This window comes from Schistocerca cancellata, chromosome 1, assembly GCF_023864275.1.
Source record: "Schistocerca cancellata isolate TAMUIC-IGC-003103 chromosome 1, iqSchCanc2.1, whole genome shotgun sequence".
In the NCBI taxonomy this organism is placed as follows: domain Eukaryota; kingdom Metazoa; phylum Arthropoda; class Insecta; order Orthoptera; family Acrididae; genus Schistocerca; species Schistocerca cancellata.
Window position 1 is genome coordinate 1,158,856,074 of NC_064626.1, and position 20,184 is coordinate 1,158,876,257.

Sequence of the window (20,184 nt, forward strand, 5' to 3'; positions counted from 1 at the left end):
TACTGCACTGCAAATACTTATCAACATTTTGCGATGAACTGATAAGAGAGCCATGAGAGGTTTGGAGGAAGTTCTTATTAACATACATCATTTTAGTTAACAGTTTAAACAAAGAAAATTACAAAAAAACTCAGGTGTGTCAACAATGAAAACAATCATAGCACCAGAATTATAATTCTAAAGACACTTGAGTGTAAAAACTTATAACAGTCTAACAAGTTTCATAAAATCATTAAAGATAATAATCAACATAATTGTTACATAAATGGAAAATAGTTTTCTTAACTTTGATAAAGAAGGATTTTTCATATGTGTTAACACCTTTTTGAAATACATTTCTGGCCAGCATCATACACACTTGTTAACATTTCTCCTGTGTACAAGACTATTTTCTTTACCTGACAAGAATAATTTAAATGTATTTTGTCATTGCAACAAGTAACTTAGGATGGTATAAAAGTACAAGTTATGATTTATTTGTTTATTGGGAGACGAGCTCAACAATGTCTGGTAAATACATTGATTCAGTTAAATACAAATAAATGCAAAGAAATTCTAGTGGGCAGCTTAAATTGTATGAAGCAGTTAAAGAAAGAGCCAGTACATGGACAGACAATGATGAATAAGGCTGACATGAACTACTAAAATTTTACTGGCCTGGAATATTTTCATTCCACAAAAGTGTAGTGTATCACAGCTTCCACAATGGCAACAACAAATGAAAATGAGGAAGGCTGCACTAGCATTTTTATGTTTCACTGCACTTCAGACCGCCCCCCTCCCCCTCTCCTCCCCTCCCCCAAACAAACACACAAACACACACACACACACACACACACACACACACACACACACACACACACACACACACACACGAGAGAGAGAGAGAGAGAGAGAGAGAGAGAGAGAGAGAGAGAGAGAGAGAGGTGTATGTAAACTAGAAAAAGAGTGAAATTTCAAAAGTTCATACAATTTTCTGAGCTGTTATGTGTATCTGTATCCTTATTTTTGTTTCTTATCATGATCTTATACTCATGCATCACTTAATCATAAGTGGCAATTTTGAGAACTCATTCATTCCACAGTTTTTCTTTTTTTATTATCCTCTTAAGCTTCTTCCTTTTTCATCAAGAATGTGTATTTGGCTTTTGATAACATTTAGTGTCTAAACCTTTTCGTACTTTCCTTCTATCAGGTTTCACTGCCCTTTGCTTACTTTATTGCTGTGTAGACCAACATTAAATACAGTCAAGGTAATAATTATTAGCTGGCACAAATTTTAAGATTTTATAGTGATCATCAAACACTTGTAACAGAAGATATGTTCATTAAGAGGCTTCTGTTCACAAAACAATGACAATGTGATTCTCGTTGTTACAGAATGAGTCTAAATGAACATACAAGTTTTATAACTTTAACTAACAGACGAACCACTTTTGTCAAGGCAAAGATGAATGATAAATCATAGGTCATCAATTTTAAGGGTGTGAAAAGGAGTACTATGAAGAATAATATTCTCATGCATCAACTAGTTTAGCTACCTACACATATTCCATAGTGACAAATAGTTTTCAGCTTTCTATAAAACTGCTGTAAAACCTTGCAGTCAACTCAAAATTAGACTGAGATTGATAACCTAAAAAGATCTTATGTTCATTTTTTGGTCAAGAAGTGCAAGACTGCCATATGCTCTTTTTTGTTTACACATCAGGCTTAAACAATTATAATTTTCTCCTTTTATATAGTTACACCATGATTATATGTAACACCTTTTGTTTTTATTTCGTAATGATTCATTATTATTTACATAAAATTATTTAAGTTTTAAGCTGCACAAATATTGATTCTATGGTTTAGAACATGTGCAGTCTTCTCTGTTGTTAATCCTTTCCTATGTACGTCACAAAGCTAAAATTTTAACCTTCCTTTCAAAGCTATTTTCAGATACTTGTATCTGGCAACTGTACATTTCTTCCTGACATATACAGTTATTACAAGCCTCTTCCAGCCAGTCTTACATTCTCGTTTTCTATATTCTTCTGAATAAAAATGGTTGAAAGCATTAGACATTACTATTTAGTAAAAATATGACCCTTACTATTTAGACAAATATGATGTCAATTTTTAACAATCAAAAGCTTTACTAAAACAATACTTATGCTACATTTATTCTTTGGTCTTGTGATGATATCGCATTATCTTTCTTTCTTCTATTAGTTGTTAATAATTTCCTCTGTGTTTCTGTAATATCTAAATCTTACACTTTCAACAGATAGTCCATCCAAAGCTTTACTGAAGGAGAATACATCAGCATTACAGGTGGAATGTTTAAACCATGTTAAGCAACAAGATAAGAACAAGGAGACAGGAAAAGTGGTGACATTGTAAAACAAATTATGTTTCATCAGTTTCAGATATATCATGTGGAATGAGTTACGTAAACATCCATTTGACACACTTGTAAAGGAGAGAGAAATTTTAGATTGTGGTATGTGATTGTTGTATATCAATATTGTGTTTTTAACTCATTCATTTATAAAAATAATAAAATTTCAATTACAGGATTGTTTTACTTTTTATCGCTGTGCAAGAATGTGAACTGAAGTAGGTGCCTGGACAGAACTTCTTGTTTATCAATGTTTAAAGAATACTTTCTGAGTTCCTCCACAGCTTTTTTTTTTTAAAAAAGTTATTTACTGGATCCGAGTCGTAAGTATATATTCTAGGCAGATAGTGGAAAAACCAGATCCAATACAAACCTAACACAACAATTAAGGCCTGTGATAAATACATTTGTGGCATGTGAACCCTTTTATAAAACCCACACTACTTATGTGACATAATACGATAGGGAAAATGTTAGATGAACTTTTACAAAGAAATATTTACTTCTAAGGTGAGGAAATGAAACTTTTCTTTCAGAGTAGATTTACTGCACATCATAATAAGACATAACAAAGATAATCATTCTGTAACACCAGTGATATCTATAAAGCAATTCTTTCTTACACAATATTATATCACTCACTACGAACCAGATCTACATATTTAATGATACACATTCAGTTATAGTTTCATGGACCAACAGCTTCAATGTAAAATTGACTAGATAACACTATAACATTCGTTAGGAGTCAAAGACACTCATTTACAATTGATACCATTGCACAATTTGTATAACCAATAAAAAATAAAAGTTTAGTAGCACTTCCATATAAAATTTCATCATTAAATTACAACTAGTTTCTGAATGATAACACGCCGGTATTATAGCAGTGGCCTTTCTAGCTTCCCTAGCATGTATGAAATTATTTGGACGATACAGCAAGTGTGTTTAGTTTCAAATTATACTTATTACATAGGCCCAGATTCTCATGTGACATTTCAGAAATGAATAAGATGCCTTTAAGGCATAATCAATAAATAAGTGCAGTTAAAAGTTACTGTCTTCTGAATAAAAAGCTGGCACCATATTTAAAATATTATCTCTGATTAAATATCTGAAAACAAACATTGGCAGTTTTTTTTTCTTAAAAAACTGGGTGGACATTCAGCCCCACATCATACACTGCTACCGTTGTGCTGATACAGCCTGCAACAAACAAAATAACTGCATTACTTTTATGATTATTTTTAATTGGAAACAAAATTACAGTGGTATTATGTTGCTGTTGTTACAGTTGTCTTAAAAATTTGAGATCATGTTATGGATTATATCGAGTATGGTGATATCAGATGATACTGAATGTACGAAATTTATTGTATGTGCTTCTAGTCATTCATCTCGCCCCCCCCCCCCCCCTCCCTCACACACACACATCATAATGAGAACTTTCCAGGATGAGGAATAATTAAGAATGTATTAAATCAAAGGAGAGGTTACACTCTTAAAATGGTTGCACATCAAGATCTTGCAGAAGTAATGACACAGTGTCAGAACCAAAACAAACAACCAAAGAAATTAAGATCATCAGTGAACAAAATATCAACATCTTTAGAACAATGTTAAGTAAGGAAACCTGGAATGAAACCCTACAGGCCCAGAGTGTAAATGAAAAATATGATACATTTATTTCAACAATTAAGTACCATTTTAATGTAGCATTTCCCAAAGTTAAGAGACAAGAAAGGCAGCAAGATCAAACACAGTGGATTACCAGTGAAATATTAGAACAGTGAAGGAAGCTTCAGGACGTGAGACGGATGGGCGAAGCTGATAAATATAAAATGTTAAAAAAGAAGTATAGAAAAACAATAAGAGAAGCGAAAGCAAGAGCAATTAACACCACTATAGCGAACTCAAAAAACAAGGCAAAGGCAGCTTGGAATGCAATCAATGCTGAAAGAAAGGAAAAAGATGGGTCAAACAAAGAAGAAGGTATTAGGTCAATTAAAATAGACAACACAATGGTCACAGATGGTATGGAAATAGCAAACATACTGAATAATAACTATATCAGTGTAGTAGAAAACCTAAAACTGGAAAGAAATAGTCAAAAACAGAAGGGTATTAAGGTACCAAAAAGATCATGCAGTACTATGTTCTTAAGACCAGTCACGGAAGATGAATTGCGGAAAACTATACAGAAACTGAAGTCCAAGAAATCAGCTGGTGATGATGAAATATCAAATCATGTAATAAAGCTGGTATGTGAGGAGATAATAACACCACTGCTGAACATAACAAACTGTTCTTTCAGAGATGCAATTTTTCCAGAAAAACTGAAGATAACGAAGGTAGTGCCTGTGTACAAGAAAGGGTGTAAGGATGATCCCAACAACTACAGACCAGTTTTACTGATATCAGGTTTCTCAAAAATCCTAGAAATGCTTATGTATACCAGATTAGTTAACTATTTGGACAAACATAACATTCTCATGCCCTCACAACATGGTTTCAGAAATGGCAAATCTACAGAATCAGCAACTGTCAGTCTAACAGAATACATTTTACAGTCCTTAGATGAGAAAAAGGTTGTCTCTGCAATGTTTCTGGATCTTTCAAAGGCATTTGACACCATTGACCATGAAATGCTGATACAAAAATTAAGCAACTATGGCATTCGGGGGCAACCAGGTGAATGGATAAAATCATACTTGTGCAACCGCAAGCAGTATGTATCACTAGGAAACTCGTACCAATCAGAAACCAAATCCATCAAATATGGAGTGCCGCAGGGTTCGGTAATGGGGCCATTGTTATTTAATGTATTTGTTAATGATATAGGTGTTGAGGAGGAAGAAAAGAAAATATTGTATGCTGATGACATGACAATACTAAATAGTGACCAAAATATGGAACAGCTTGAGAGAAGAGCATACATATCTGCAAATGTCACAGCTCAATGGCTGTTGGAAAATGAACTGGTTATAAATCTAAAAAAGACTATGTATGCAGTGTTTAAAAACAAGGAAAAGGCTGTAGACATGGATTTAGAGCTTGATGGAACAAGGCTGGAAGAAGTAGAATCTGCTAGATTCTTAGGTATTCTTGTGAATAATGAACTGAAATGGAAAAAACATATTAATAATGACTGTAAGAAACTGAGCTCTGTCATATTCTTAATGATGCAGCTATCACAGTATGCAGACAAGAACCTTCTGTGTACAGTGTATCATGGACTTTTCGAACCATACTTACAGTATGGAGTGACTGTGTGGGGAAACTCAAACAAACAAGAGACAAAGCAAGTGTTCACATTACAAAAAAAAGCAATTAGGACCATTTTAAGAAGAAAGACCTCTGAAACATGCAGAAACTGTTTCAAGAATTTAGGTATCTTAACTTTTTCATCGTTGTATATATATAAAACAATAATGTACATCACAAAAGGTAGTGAGGACTGGATTACAAATGCTAGTGTACACACCCACAATACAAGAAAGAAGAATGAAGTACGGAGCATACCCCACTGACTGGCAATGCTAGAAAAAGGACCCCAGTACTCTGGTATCAGACTACTAAGAAGTCTGCCCAAAAACCTGCAAGATAGTGTACTTCACAATGACTTTCCAAAGAAACTTAAAGACTATCTCATTGAAAAAGAGTTTTACAATGTTGCAGAATACTTATGCCATTAAATTTGTATATATTGTTACTCATTATCAGTGATGTAAAAATGTAAGCTAAAGGTGTAGAAAAATAAGTGATAAAGAATGTTAATACTTTGACATGTCCTATATTACATGTACATTTACTGTACACAATGTAATCTTACAGGATCAAATAAAATTCAATTCAATTCAATTCAATTCAATTCAATTCCTTAAAATGAAAGCCAATATCAGTACTTGGTGGTTGTTTCAAACCACTGCTACACTAACATCCACACCTTGTCATTTATTTTTCATCAAGTTAGTGCTTATTTACTAGCTATTGTTTTACCCTTTACAAGATAATCAATAATCAGGAAAAAAAGCTGTCAGAATTATTTATGGAGCCAAAACCAGAGAATCATCTTGTAATCTGTTCCAAAATTATAGCCACTTACCATTCTAAGTGTACATAAATTAAAAGCGATTTTGCTTGCGACAACAATGACTCATTTCAGATGGTGCCATATATTAGCTGTGTTGTCCAGTGTTCCACAGATATAATGTGTAACAAAGAAGAAAACTGTACATCATCTGCAAAATTGGACATTTATAATCAAGGAAAATGCATCCTGTGTGATATTATCACAAAAATAAGTGAAAAGAGTAAGACAAAAATTTATGATCCCACCAATAAGATACCATCTGGAGCATTAACGTCATCTGCACCAACATTGTCTCACAAAAACTCTTGCATAATAGAAAAAGTGGAAATTTCAAATCAACGCTATTGCAAGAGGTGTTCTGTTAAAGGTTTTACATGTTTAAAACGGAAGACTGTGTGCCATTACAACAGTGCAAATATAAATCTGAAACAGAAAACTGGCTCTGATCTACATGTGGAGATGAAGATTAAGACATTAAATTTCACAACACAGATAATAAGATTAAAATTATGTCAGAGTAAGTTGATGAGATATTAGGTTTAAAAAATAAATGTGGTAAGTTTCTCCACCAGAGAGGAAAATATGAACATGATATATCTAAAAATTTTGTCAAGTAGCATGAGATGGACACTGAAAATGGCAAATGGACAGTAGTGCAATGAAACAAATTTATATCTAGAACAGAATGAATCGGAGAAAATAATTTGCACCACCAATAACTTCGGGTAACGCTAACAATTTAGAACATTCCCATGCTATAATTACTGAACGTGGTAATAGACAGTGCAAACTGCTAAAGGATAGAGACAAATAGAGAATCAGTATTCTATAAAAACAATCCTGCGAATAAATTACAGGTAGTGTTATTATCAGACAATCGTGTCAGAAACGGAGTGAAAATACTGAACAAAATTTCAGCATTCAGCTATAAGTGTACATCGTTTATAAAGCTGAATGTCTTTTTCAAATATGTCACACACAACACACAAAGCAAAACATGCAACCGAGGAAAAATGATCAGGTTGTTATCTCTGCCAGAACAAATGATATTAATGGTAAAAAAAAATAGCTTTAAGAGTTCACTAAATGAAACCATTGCAAAAATGATGACACAAAATTAATTTTGCCCACAAGACCACAGAGGTATGACATCCCTAGTGAAAATCACAAAATATTCTAAATGAATAGCTACTTGATGCAGGAGGCCTCTTACAGTAATCATGTTTGAGTACTCAGGTAAAAAGTTTTCCAGAATGGAATGATTTTACTAGATGTGGACTTTACATGTAAAACAAAGGAAAAAGTAATCAAACATGGAAAATCCAGGATGGAATGTAACAATATGAGAGAAGGAAAGTTGCTACTCACCATATAGTGGAGATGCTGAGCCGCGATAGGCACAATAAAAAGATTCACACAATCATAGCTTTCGGCCATTAAGGCCGTTGTCAGCAGTAGACACACATACAGACTCCTCCTTATCCCACCCAGTTGCCACTCTCATCATGCGCTGGTGCTGCTGCTCGCAGTGTAGTTTCAGCTCTCTGAGACTGCAGATGTATATGCAAGTTGCGCTTGCGTGTGTGTGTGTGTGTGTGTGTGTGTGTGTGTGTGTGTGTGTGTGTGTGTGTGTGTGTGTGTGTGAGTGTATGTGTGTGTACTGCTGACAAAGGCCTTAATGGTTGAAAGCTATGATTGTGTGAATCTTTTAATTGTGCCTATCATGGCTCAGCATCTCCGCTATATGGTGAGTAGCAATTTTCCTTCTCTCGTAAAGGAAAAAGTAAGCTCTACTGAGTACCCTCAGAAGTTCACTGGTAACCGCAAGTACCATAAAATATATAACTCCATGTCATCAGACATAAAAGTGGCAAATTGCAGCTGAAGCAACAGGAATATCAATAGGTAAAAAAACATCAGTGCATCAGCACTATAGTGAAAAACATCAGCATCGTTGGCAGAATGAATCATCACCTCAATCCTATTCCAAAGTGTTGTCAAGTGCTTCCAGTCAGTCTGCCCACATGAATCATACAGCATATGGAATAAACTAGAACCATGAGAAACAAGCAGGAGATAAGTTACTTCCATTAGCAGGTAAGAAGAAAGCAACACCAGTAAGTACTGAATCGTCTTCTCCCTCCCATAGTGAAGTGTTATCAAGTGTATTAAATTACTTATAGCAGATAAATTATGTAGGGAATGAAATGAGAAAGTCTCCCATCCAAGTCTCAAACAGGGCCAAAAAAATGCCATGGAGAAATGACGGATTTTCATGGCCTGCCTCAAGAAAATCCAATCGCTACCAAAACGTAACCCCTTCATTGCAACAAACATAATGACCAGTGCAAGACAATCACTGTGTTTGCTTCCAGTTTGCCCCAGGACAACACCCATCTTCCTTCTTGCAATAAAAAATCAATTTCATTTGAGCATATAAATATTAGATCTCTGAAATACAAAGCTGACAAGCTGGTAATTATACTGAATGGGAACAAAAGGATAATATTATGTATTAATGAATACTGGTTAAGAGAGGAAGAGATAAAATTGTATTTACCACCACGTTTTAATTCAATTACAAGTTACTGCAGACCCAGTCAGTTTTATGGGGGTTCCTCAACATATATACAGGGTGATTCAGGAGGAATGTTACATACCGGTAATTTGTGAGATCATTCTACATGTGAAAATAAACTGAAAAAGTCATAAGAATATGTGTCCAATTTATCATTAAGGAACTGGAGTAAGTTGAAGACTATAACGCCTATGAGTGGTTATGAAGACAACTGTGAATATTACTTACTGAAATGCTGTGATGGACAGCACAATGGTAGGACAGGTGACTGATCCATTCAACAAGAGGTGTTCAAAAAATCCCCCACACAGCTTAATGCACTTGTCAAAGTGTTGGAGGGTGTGTTGTGTTGCACATCGAACATCATCTCAACAGGCTTTGATGTGGGCAACAGCATTGGTGATGCGAACAGCAAGTTCTTGAAGGGTAATCAACTTTTTAGCGCACACTCCCTCCTTTAACCAGCCCCACAAAAAGAAGTCTAATGGGGTTAGGTCGAGAGATATGGCAAACCAGTTAATGAGTCCTCCACAGCCAACCACAATTCAGGAAATATGTTATTTAGATAATGGGATAGTTGTCTAGTACAGTGAATTGGTGATCCATCATGTTGCAAGTACCCTTGTCATCATTACTCTGATGTCATGCCTTCAAAAACGGCAGGAAGATCTTCCATCAGGAAATGTGCATTTGCTGCAGCTGTCGTGATTTGGTAGAAACACAGGTCCTATCACCAGGTCATCAGTCATAACATAGCAGACATTTGCTGAGAACCTCACTTGGAATCTTGTTCCCCTAGTGTCATGTGGGTTCTCCATTGCCCATGTACGAGAATTGTGGTTGTTCATGATACCACTGCATGTAAATGTAGCTTCATCTGTAAATAAAGCCTACCGCATGATGTCTCTGTGTGCAGCCAACCATTCACAAAATTGTTGAAACTCACTGGCAGATTAAAACTGTGTGCTGGACTGAGACTCAAACTTGGGACCTTTACTTTTCGTGGACAAGTTCTCTACTGACTGAGCTACCCAAGCACAACTTACAACCCATACTCACCACTTCAATTCTGTCAATACATTGTCTCCTACCTTCCAAAATTGTTGTCTGCTTACAGAGTCACCTGGATGCAGATGCTGCATGGGCTGCATATGGAATGGGTACAAGCCCTCAGAATATAAAGTGTGTCACACTTGCATTTGTGGAATACCAAGCTGACTGCTAACGCACCATGTACTGGTGGTGGGACTCCATTGTAGTGTTGCAATAATGTCTTCCCTTTCCACAACTGCCTGGGCAGCCTCATGTTCTGATGTTACTTGTACACTGGGTAGTATTCCAGATTCCTGTAGTGTTTCAAAAATCCTGGGAAATACCCTGGCACAGGGGGTTCATCTGTCAGGGAACTGTGCATGGTAGACAGTCACAGTACCTGTATACAAACATGTCTGCTTATTCTGCATGGGTGTACATAGGTGACATCTTGGTATTCACCAACAGAATGGACTTGATCAATTAAACAACACTCAGGCATGACATGCACATGGCCTCATAACTGTACTGCATAAAAGTAAGAACAACTTCACAGAGAAGCTGAAGGTACTAATCTGGAAAATCAAAACCTATCTCAATAACAAGAAACAAATTGTAAGCTACAATGATGAAAAATCAGTTTCTGAATGTTACTGGAGGTGTTCCCCAACGATCAGTGCTTGAGTGACTATTGTTTATAATATTTATAAATGACCTGTCCAGCAATATGCCATGCAAATTTGTGCTTTATGCAGATGATACTACCTTCATCAAGTCTGGAAAAAACATAAATAAACTGACAAAGCAAAGAAAAGATTACCCCAGGTTACCCAATATGTGGCTTGAAACCAATGAGTTAGTTATTAACCATGAAAAGACTGGAAATATTTCTTTTGGCTTGTCCAATGTTGATGTTGAGTCAGCTTCTATCAGACTCCTTGGCATATACCTGGGCACAAAATTAACTTGGGAGGCTCACACAGACTACACATCTTGAAAGCTTTCACGAGCTGTGTACATAGTGGAGTAAAATTATGCACATCTGTTTCTGGAAAACTGGCGATTAACTTCTATTATGCCTTCTTTCATTACCATATAAATTGAGGAATTCTGCCTAAGGGTAATTCTGCTGCAGCTAGAAAATTTTTATTTGTCATGAGAAAGCTATCAGGAGCATCCCTGGAATACAAAAAGTAACGTGGCATGTAAGCCTTATTTCACAGAATTACAGAAAATGTCAGTCCGATCTCTTGTAAACAGCTGCCTTTTGTACAAGGGTGGTCTGAAAAGTTCTCAGAATCACCACGAGAGGTCAGTGCTAGCGCAACGAGTTGTTCATGAGATATTTGTTGGACTGTTGCCTGTAAACACATGCCACATCAGTGCTCTTGGATGAGAGCTGTGGCAGTGACATGGCTCTGTTGTTGTTGTTCCCGCATAGTGATTTGCGAAGATGGAAAAAAATCAAGATTCGAGCAGTGATTAAGAACTTTGTAGAGAAAGGTATGAAAACAAAGGACATTCATACCAATTTCAGAAATACATTGTTGCCAAGTGGACAAATGAATTTAAATTTGGTCAGGAGGGCTTAAGTGATGATCTGTGCAGTGGTCGGCCAAGATGTACCACTACTCAAGAAATCATTGCAAAAGTGCACAAAATGGTCATGGAGGATGGCCGATTGAAAGTGCGTGAAATTGCTCCTGCTTTCCAGATGTCATCTGAAAGGGTATATCACATTTTAACTGCAGAATTAGAAATGAAAACATTATCTGCAAGATGGGTGCCACAACTATTGATGCTGGATCAAAAACGCATGAGAATGTACAAATAGGAACAATGTTTGGCCTGTTTTAGGAGAAACTAACAAGATTTTTTTTGCCGGTTTGTGACCACAGATGAAACTTAGTTGCACTCCTATACCCCAAAGACAAAACAACAGTAAAAGGAGTGGAAACATGCTGATTCTCCACCACCAAAGAAAGAAAAGACAATTCCTTCAGTGGGAAAGGTCATGGCATCAGTGTTCTGGGACTGAAGGGGATTCTGTTTGCAGATTATCTCCCCACTGGGCAAACAATTACTGGAAAATACTATGCTAACCTCCTGGACAAATTTCAGCAAAAGATACGTGAAGAAAGGCCTGGTTTAGGAAGGAAGAAAGTGATTTTCCATCAAGTGCACCTGCACACATCTGCCGTTGCCATGGCAAAATTACATGAAATAATGTATGAATTGTTGCCACACCCACCTTACTCACCTGATACGGCTCTGTCAGAATTATCTCTTCACAAAACTGAAAAATATTTTTGGTGAATGAAGATTCACTTCAAACGAAGAATTGATACCCGGAGTTGACAACTATTTTGCAGGCCTGGAGGAAACTCATTTTCGAGATGGGATCAAGGAACTGGAACATTATTGGACCAAGTGCACTAATCTACAAGGAGACTACATTGAAAAATAAAAAAGGTTTCAGTGATGTAAGTACTTTTTTTCCTATTCCATTCCGAGAACTTTTCAAACCACCCTCTTGAACAATTAGTTCATGAGCCCACTCGAAGTGTACATGGTTGCGAAAGCATACTTGACTCCTTAGGGAGTATCATGATGAATACAGGGATTAGCGACCACAAGATAGTTGCTGCTAGGCTGAATACCGTAACACCTACAACCATCAAAAAGAAACGCAAAGTACTTCTATTTTTAAAAAAATCTGATAAAAATGCTCTTCACACCTTTTTAAGAGACAGTCTCCATGCCTTCCGAGCTGATCCTGTAAGTGTAGAAAAGATGTGAAATAATTTCAAAGAGATCGTGTAGATGGCAACTGAGTGATATATGCCACATAAATTAATAAGTGATGGTACTGATCCCCCATGGTACACAAAACGGGTCAGATCGCTGTTGCAGAAGCAACGAAAATAGCATGCTAAACTTAAAAGAAAGCATAATCCCCAAGATTGGCAAAGTTTTGCAGCAGTTCAAAATATAGCGCATACTTCATTGCGAGATGCTTTTAATAATTTCCACAATGCAACACTGTCTTGGAATCTGGCAGAAGACCCAAAGAGATTATGGTCATACATAAAGCACACCAATGGCATGATGCAATCAACACCTTCACTGCATGATAATAACGGCGAGACCACGATGACAGTGCCACTAAAGCTGAGTGAGACAAAGTAAATATTCCTGAATTCCAATCAAGAACAACTGCCAAGATGAGAAACATAGAAGTAGATATCCTTGGTGTAGTAAAGCAGCTTAAATCACTTAATAAAGGCAAGGCCTCTGGACCAGATTGAATACCAGTCAGGTTCTTTTCAGCATATGCTGATACAATAGTTCCATATTTAGCAATCATATACAACTGCTCGCTCACAGAAAGTTCCGTACCTAAAGACTGGAAAATTGCTCAAGTCACACCAATACCCAAAAAGGGAAGTAAAAGTAATCCACTGAATTACAGGCTTATATCACTAATGTCAATTTGCAGTAGGGTTTAGAAACATATACTGTATTCAAACATTATGAAGTACCTCAAAGAAAATGATTTATTGACACATAGTCAGCATGGTTTCAGAAAATATCATTCTTGTGAAACACAACTAGCTCTTTATACTCATGAAGTAATAAGTGCTATCAACAGGGGATGTCAAATTGATCACATATTTTTAGATATCCAGAAGGCTTTCGACACCGTTCCTCACAAGTGTCTTCTAACCAAACTGCGTGCCTACGGAGTATCGACTCTATTGTGTGACTGGATTTGTGATTTCCTGTCAGAAAGGTCACAGTTCATAGTAATAGATGGAAAGTCATCAAGTAAAATAGAAGTAATATCTGGCGTTCACCAAGGAAGTGTTATAGGCCCTCTATTGTTCCTGATCTATATTAACGACATAGGAGACAATCTGAGTAGCCGTCTTAGATTGTTTGCAGATGATGCTGTCATTTACCGTCTTGTAAAGTCATTGGAGGATCAAAACAACTTGCAAAATGATTTAGATAAGATATCTGTATGGTACAAAAAGTGGCAATTGACCCTGAATAAGGAAAAGTGTGAAGTTATTCACATGAGTACTAAAAGAAATCAGCTAAATTTTGATTAAGCGATAAGTCACAGCTAAATTTTGATTACACGATAAGTCGCACAAATCTGAAGGCTGTAAATTCAACTAAATACTTAGAGATTACAATTACAAATAACCTAAATTGGAACGATCAAATAGATAATGTTGTGGGTAGAGCAAACTAAAGACTGCGATTCATTGGCAGAGCACTTAGAAGGTGCAACAGGTCTACTAAAGAGACTGCTTACACCACGCTTGTCCATCCTATTCTAGAATACTGCTGTGTTGTGTGGGATCCACATCAGCTGGGACTGACAAATGATAGTGTCACAGACATGATACGTGAATTGAAGTGGCAGTCATTTAAACAAAGGCATTTTTCACTGCGACGGTATCTCCTCATGAAATTTCAATCACCAGTTTTCTCCTCCAATTGTGAAAACATTATGTCGGCACCCACCTACATAGGGAGAAATGATCATCACGATAAAAGAAGAGAAATTAGGGCTTGCACAGAAAAATTTAAATGCTCGTTTTTGCCGCAGATCGTTCGAGCGTGGAACGGTAGAGAAACAGCTTGAAGGTGGTTCATTGAACCCTCTGTCAGGTAATTTTTTGTGAATAGCACAGTAATCACATAGATGTAGATGTACATAAAGGAAAACTTCAACAGTTACAACCTTTGGCAGTCCATTCATCATCATAATACTAGTCAAACATTAAAGATAGACGTACCTACAACTTGACTTACAGAAACAGGCAGTTACGAATATGTAGGAACAAAGATTTTCAATGCATTACCTGTGCAAGCACATGCTACCTCTCTTAATGTCTTTATAAATAAGGCCCAAAACATAACTGTATGAGAGAGCTTTTTACACTTTTAAAGAATTGAAAACTGTTCAAAAGTTGACTTGAGTTTACTAAATAACTTGTAATACTGTCTGCTTGTACCGTCTTTCTATGCTTTTTTGTCCCTCTGGTTTCTTGTCTTTTGTACATAATGAATATGCAAGAAAGTAATTAACTTTCAGCTCATATTTTACTATTAATAACACTGGGAATTTTTTTTGGATGACCTATACTCCTTTATCATGTGTAACTTAGTAACTTAACAATGTTTATTTCCATATTTAACTATTAACCATGTGGAGAAATCTTTATGTCATTTTATTATGTACACTCTTTGACATAAAACTTGACCAGCGGCCGGCCGCTTCAGAGGCTAAGTCCGCGCCGATCGCGACATGGGACAAAGAAACTGGCCAACTCGCTAATTCTCTAAGTCCGGTTATCTGCACAATCTGGCAACACTGTAGACTGCGGCACTTCCTGGAGGAAAACTTGTCCCAAGATAGAGAGACTCTAGGCTGATTACGCCTGTGGTCTAGCGGTAGCGTGCGTTGTTTCTGTTCATAATGTCAGTGGATCGAGAGCAGCTGGCATAAAATATTTTTATAGCCTCTTCTGTCTGAATGCTGAAGACGTGAATGTAATGGTAGCGCAGATTCAATCTATTTCGCTTTGTGTCACACCGATATCAAAATTTTATCTAGTAACGATTTTGCGGCAGATTTCCTGCAGACTGTCCTCCTCTGGACGCCGTATGCGGCAAAGCTCCGGGATCCATTTGCTGGCTACTGGCAGCGGCCGTGGCGACAGCAGCGGCGCGCCACTCCCCCGTTCTTTATCGAAAGCGCCTGCTACCGCTCATCGCTTTTGATGATTTAAAACGCTTTATTATTAAATGTTGCTCCACAGAAAATTTCTACAATTTCCATTCACGCTCAAAAGCAACGGAGACAGACGCCCTGATTAGTAGGCGGGTAATCGGCAAGAGCTGAGTATGGCCCGAAATTAATTTTATAGACTGGGACGAAATTAAACCACCTCACTACATTCGATGAATTTATAAATGCTTCATACCTCGTTTATTTTCCTTTCAAACTTAATTATTTGTGCAACTTTTGGTCAATGTTTGGATGTTTTCGTCAAGCCAGAGTGAGCGTCTGTGGTGTAAAGTGTATTACAGTTCTTGTTTCATTCCTTATGGTAAGTCTATGCGATAAACTGTGTGAATACCTTGCAATGCATGCTCTGTAGCAGTGCAGGCACACTGCACATTTGGAGTTCCATGTATGGGTTCATGAAGTATTTATTGTTGATCGGAAGTGATAGTTAAGGTCATCAGATTTAAACCAGAAAAATTTGTCGTTTTGAAGGTTTCTGAGAACGGAAAGGAATTGCTAACGCCGGTGTTAGAAAACGTCTACAGTTAAACGCTATTGCAAAAATTTAGAAGATGTGAACTATATTAATGAACATGTGCACTTCATAAACAACCTTCTGACATGTTAGACCTATATGACGAACAAAGCTCAAATTTATATCGTTGACAGTCGGTTTGAATCTTTTCAGGACCTATTTTACAGTGAAGCACCTTGGAATTTGCAAAGCAGAAATCCATGATATTAACTTAATTTACTAAGTCGAAATCGGACGAAGATTGATGTTTAAAGGCATTCTTCAGATTTCGCATAAGAAATTTTTACTAGCAGTTTGCAACTCCATTAATTAAAATGGAAAATAAAAGGTTTTAGTCAGCGGCTTCTACCGTGATTCGAACTTATAGTACAAGCACTGCAACGCACAAGGGAACCTCTGAGCTAACGACACACTGGCGGCCAGGGGCGGACTATAGTCACTGCGATGTTGCCTGAGCCTCAAAACGCAACCTTAAACACAGAAACAGAGGAGGTGGAGATTACTGTTTTAACGTCCCGTCGACAACGATGTCATTAGAGACGGAGCACAAGCTCGGATTAGAGAAGGATGGGGAAGGAAATCGGCCGTGCCCTTCCTAAGGAACCATCCCGGCATTTGCCTGAAGCGATTTAGGGAAATCATTGAAAACCTAAATCAGGATGGCCGGGCGCGGGATTGCACCATCGTCCTCCCGAATGCACACACAAACAGGTGTTACTTATGTGAAGAACGCCGTTCTTGGAGTCCAGAAATTAAATATACTTTCTAATTGTGTCATCTTGCAGTGGATTATATCGTACGAGTCTTCGATGTGGAAAACGAATGTTAAGTGAATTTAGCGAGGTAACGCCGACCTACACCCGGAAGTAAATGCACTATCAGAGTGTTGACAAATACTTGCTACGACGCTGCCATTTCTCGGCTCTCTGACGAGGCAGCTCTTCAGCGAAATGCTTGCCGTGATTCTCCGATACGGTTCTTCAGAGTGGAGACGCGCGCGCACGTTTGGTTTTTATGCGGCGTTCTCCCCTGGTGGTTTCTGACGTCGCCTTGTGGGCTATGTATACATATGAGACATTCAATTATCATTAATCCAGAATGATACAAGTTTCAGCTTCCGGCGTGGAAGAAGGCTGTTGACGCCGACATTATATCATTTCAACGTAGGGAAAGCAAAACGGATCATTCAATGTTTCTCATTCAACATAAAGCATGTGAGATAAATTTCCGTAACGTTCATAATCATCTAAAAATACAAACGAAGTAAAAATACACCGGAATCTTATTCGAATTGAATATAATGTAAGATACCAAACGCTTTGCACCTCGATGTCGAATTTGTCCACTTGCAATCGTTTGCAGCATGCACATAGATTGTCATGATTACCACGAGAATGAAGAAATATGTTGGTAAGGATGGAAGCAAGAAGAGACGCAGTCAACAAATATTCTATTCCTCATGGCATTCATTTCATTTGACACGTAAAAAGAGGTAAAGCGGGAATTTACTTTCGTTAACACGAAAGATATGCCGCACATATTGATAAGGAGGAAGTCTGCGTCTTCATACGTTTCCTCCTTGAAATCTGTATGCTCTATTATATACTAAGTAGCCCGATCATTGTTTCAGTAATGTTACCCTCTTGTTTGACCCCGTAACGATGAACAGATTCCAAATGCATGTCTCTGCGTGAAAGTAGCTGTTCGAACCCTTCCTGGGTTGTTTTTTGTGTTTTATTGCTTGGAATTCCTGAAGCAGACCACTGTGCCTTCCCCCCTCGTGGGTTAGGTCTCAAAACTAAACCGCTTTGTATCCAATGGCATAATTTATTCATACAGCATCAGCATAAGACTCTTGCGAGTGAGAGAATGACAATAACAATCGTAACAAGAACAAGCAAATAATGAATGATGTTTATTCCAACGCAGAACGAGAATGGCTTTAAATATAAAAATCTATATCTATATCCATATCTATTGATCTTTGAGTTGGCACAATGAAAATATATTCTTAGCATTTAGTTACTGAATTTAGTTCTGGATGTTTGCAGAGAAAAGGAAAAGTCGGTACTTCTCGCTAGTGTAATATAATGTGAACCAGCAACTACCCTTTCCTTAGAACACGACTCAAGCAGGTCCTCAAGTAGGCACTGCTGCACTCTGTTCCCTGACATTGCTCTGATGACGGTTAATGCAGATAGTTCCGATTATGAAATACAAAACGTATTGCAGGTTAGTTCCTAGGATAGTAACATTAAATTTGCGTTGTAGGCGGCACATGAACGTGACGACTATCCATATTACTCATCAATATAAAAAGACAGTATTTTGGGAATTTAGCAGGATTACTCAAAATGAATTCTGAAATTGGGTGACTGACCGCACAGGTGCTAAACGTCGTCAAGAGTATACGATGTCCTAATCGCATTAGGAATATGAAGATCGTCTTCGACAGCTCGCAACTTTCACATTGCTATCCCCACCCTACTCCAGACAGCTCTCGGTGGAGTTGCACTACGTTGCCGATGTTATGGAAGGCCTTCAAACCGACAACAGACCACATATTGAAAAATACAAGCGAATTCTCTTGCAGCGTAAGCTTATTGTAACTAATCTAAAAATTATTGGAGAGGAACATTGTCCTATTCAAAAAAGTAAAATGTTACACACTGTTGACGTCAAACGGACATTATCTATGTCCTGTCTTGTGTCCTACTCATCTATCAAGTGTACTATGAAAATGATTATATATAATGGATTATAAGGTAATGCATTGATACCAGATGGTGGGGGCCGGCCGATGTGGCCGTGCGGTTCTAGGCGCTTCAGTCTGGAACCGCGTGACCGCTACGGTCGCAGGTTCGAATCCTGTCTCGGGCATGGATGTGTGTGATGTCCTTAGGTTAGTTAGGTTTAAGTAGTTCTAAGTTCTAGGGGACTGATGACCTTAGAAGTTAAGTCCCATGGTGCTCAGAGCCATTTGAACTATTTAACACAAAATGACATTAAAAATTTAAGTTATTCACGAGCAGCTAGTTGAGAATATGTATGAACATTAAATGACACGACGAACCGTCATGTTCTGCATATGGATTCAAACCCAGCTCATGCAGACTAAGCAAAGATTTCGTGACTGACGGAAACTAACAGTCATTCCTGATTAGGCATACAGAGAGTGATATACCTCGATTTTAGACAGTATCAGTTAGCAAATATCAACTTTAAATTGCATAACGCAAACATTTTTAACAGACGCGAATTCCTACCCAGCATCTATTGTCCCTGTTAACGAACTACGAGAGATGTTAAATATTGCTTCTTCACAAGTAACTTACTTGAAATGCCGTGAGGTAAAGCTGTGTGTTGGACACGGATTCGAACCCGGAACCTAATCGGATTGCTATCGAAGCACAGTCAAATGTGACATATCGGAATTTCGCGGCAGTAACTAGATGTTATAACTGAAATGACGAGACGAAAAATTAATTTTTTCCTTCCCAGGACTCCAACCCGGCACCTATCGCTGTTATATTCTAGAGAAAACTAACGTTAAATATGGGTTTGTTGCACCATCAGTGACATGTGAGCATGTTTGAACTGAAATAATATGACGAAGAGTTCAGCGCTCACTGGGAATAGAGCCCCACACATATCGTTGTTGACTACACACAAAGAGACGTCAGCTACCGAATTTTTCTCCACCAGCTGCTCAGAATAGCATCTTGAACTTACAGTCATCTCGCAAATAGTTCTG

At 37.5% G+C, this 20,184-nt stretch overlaps 1 protein-coding gene across 1 annotated transcript in view; it reads right to left on the minus strand.

The window, feature by feature from the left end:
- Positions 1 to 838: 838 nt before the first annotated feature.
- Positions 839 to 20,184, minus strand: part of LOC126137422 (tubby-related protein 4) — a 554,251-nt gene continuing 534,905 nt past the window's right edge. The window contains exon 14 of the mRNA XM_049915215.1: positions 839 to 3,592. The gene's annotated coding sequence lies outside the window, so the exon portion shown is untranslated. The remainder of the gene's footprint in view (positions 3,593 to 20,184) is intronic.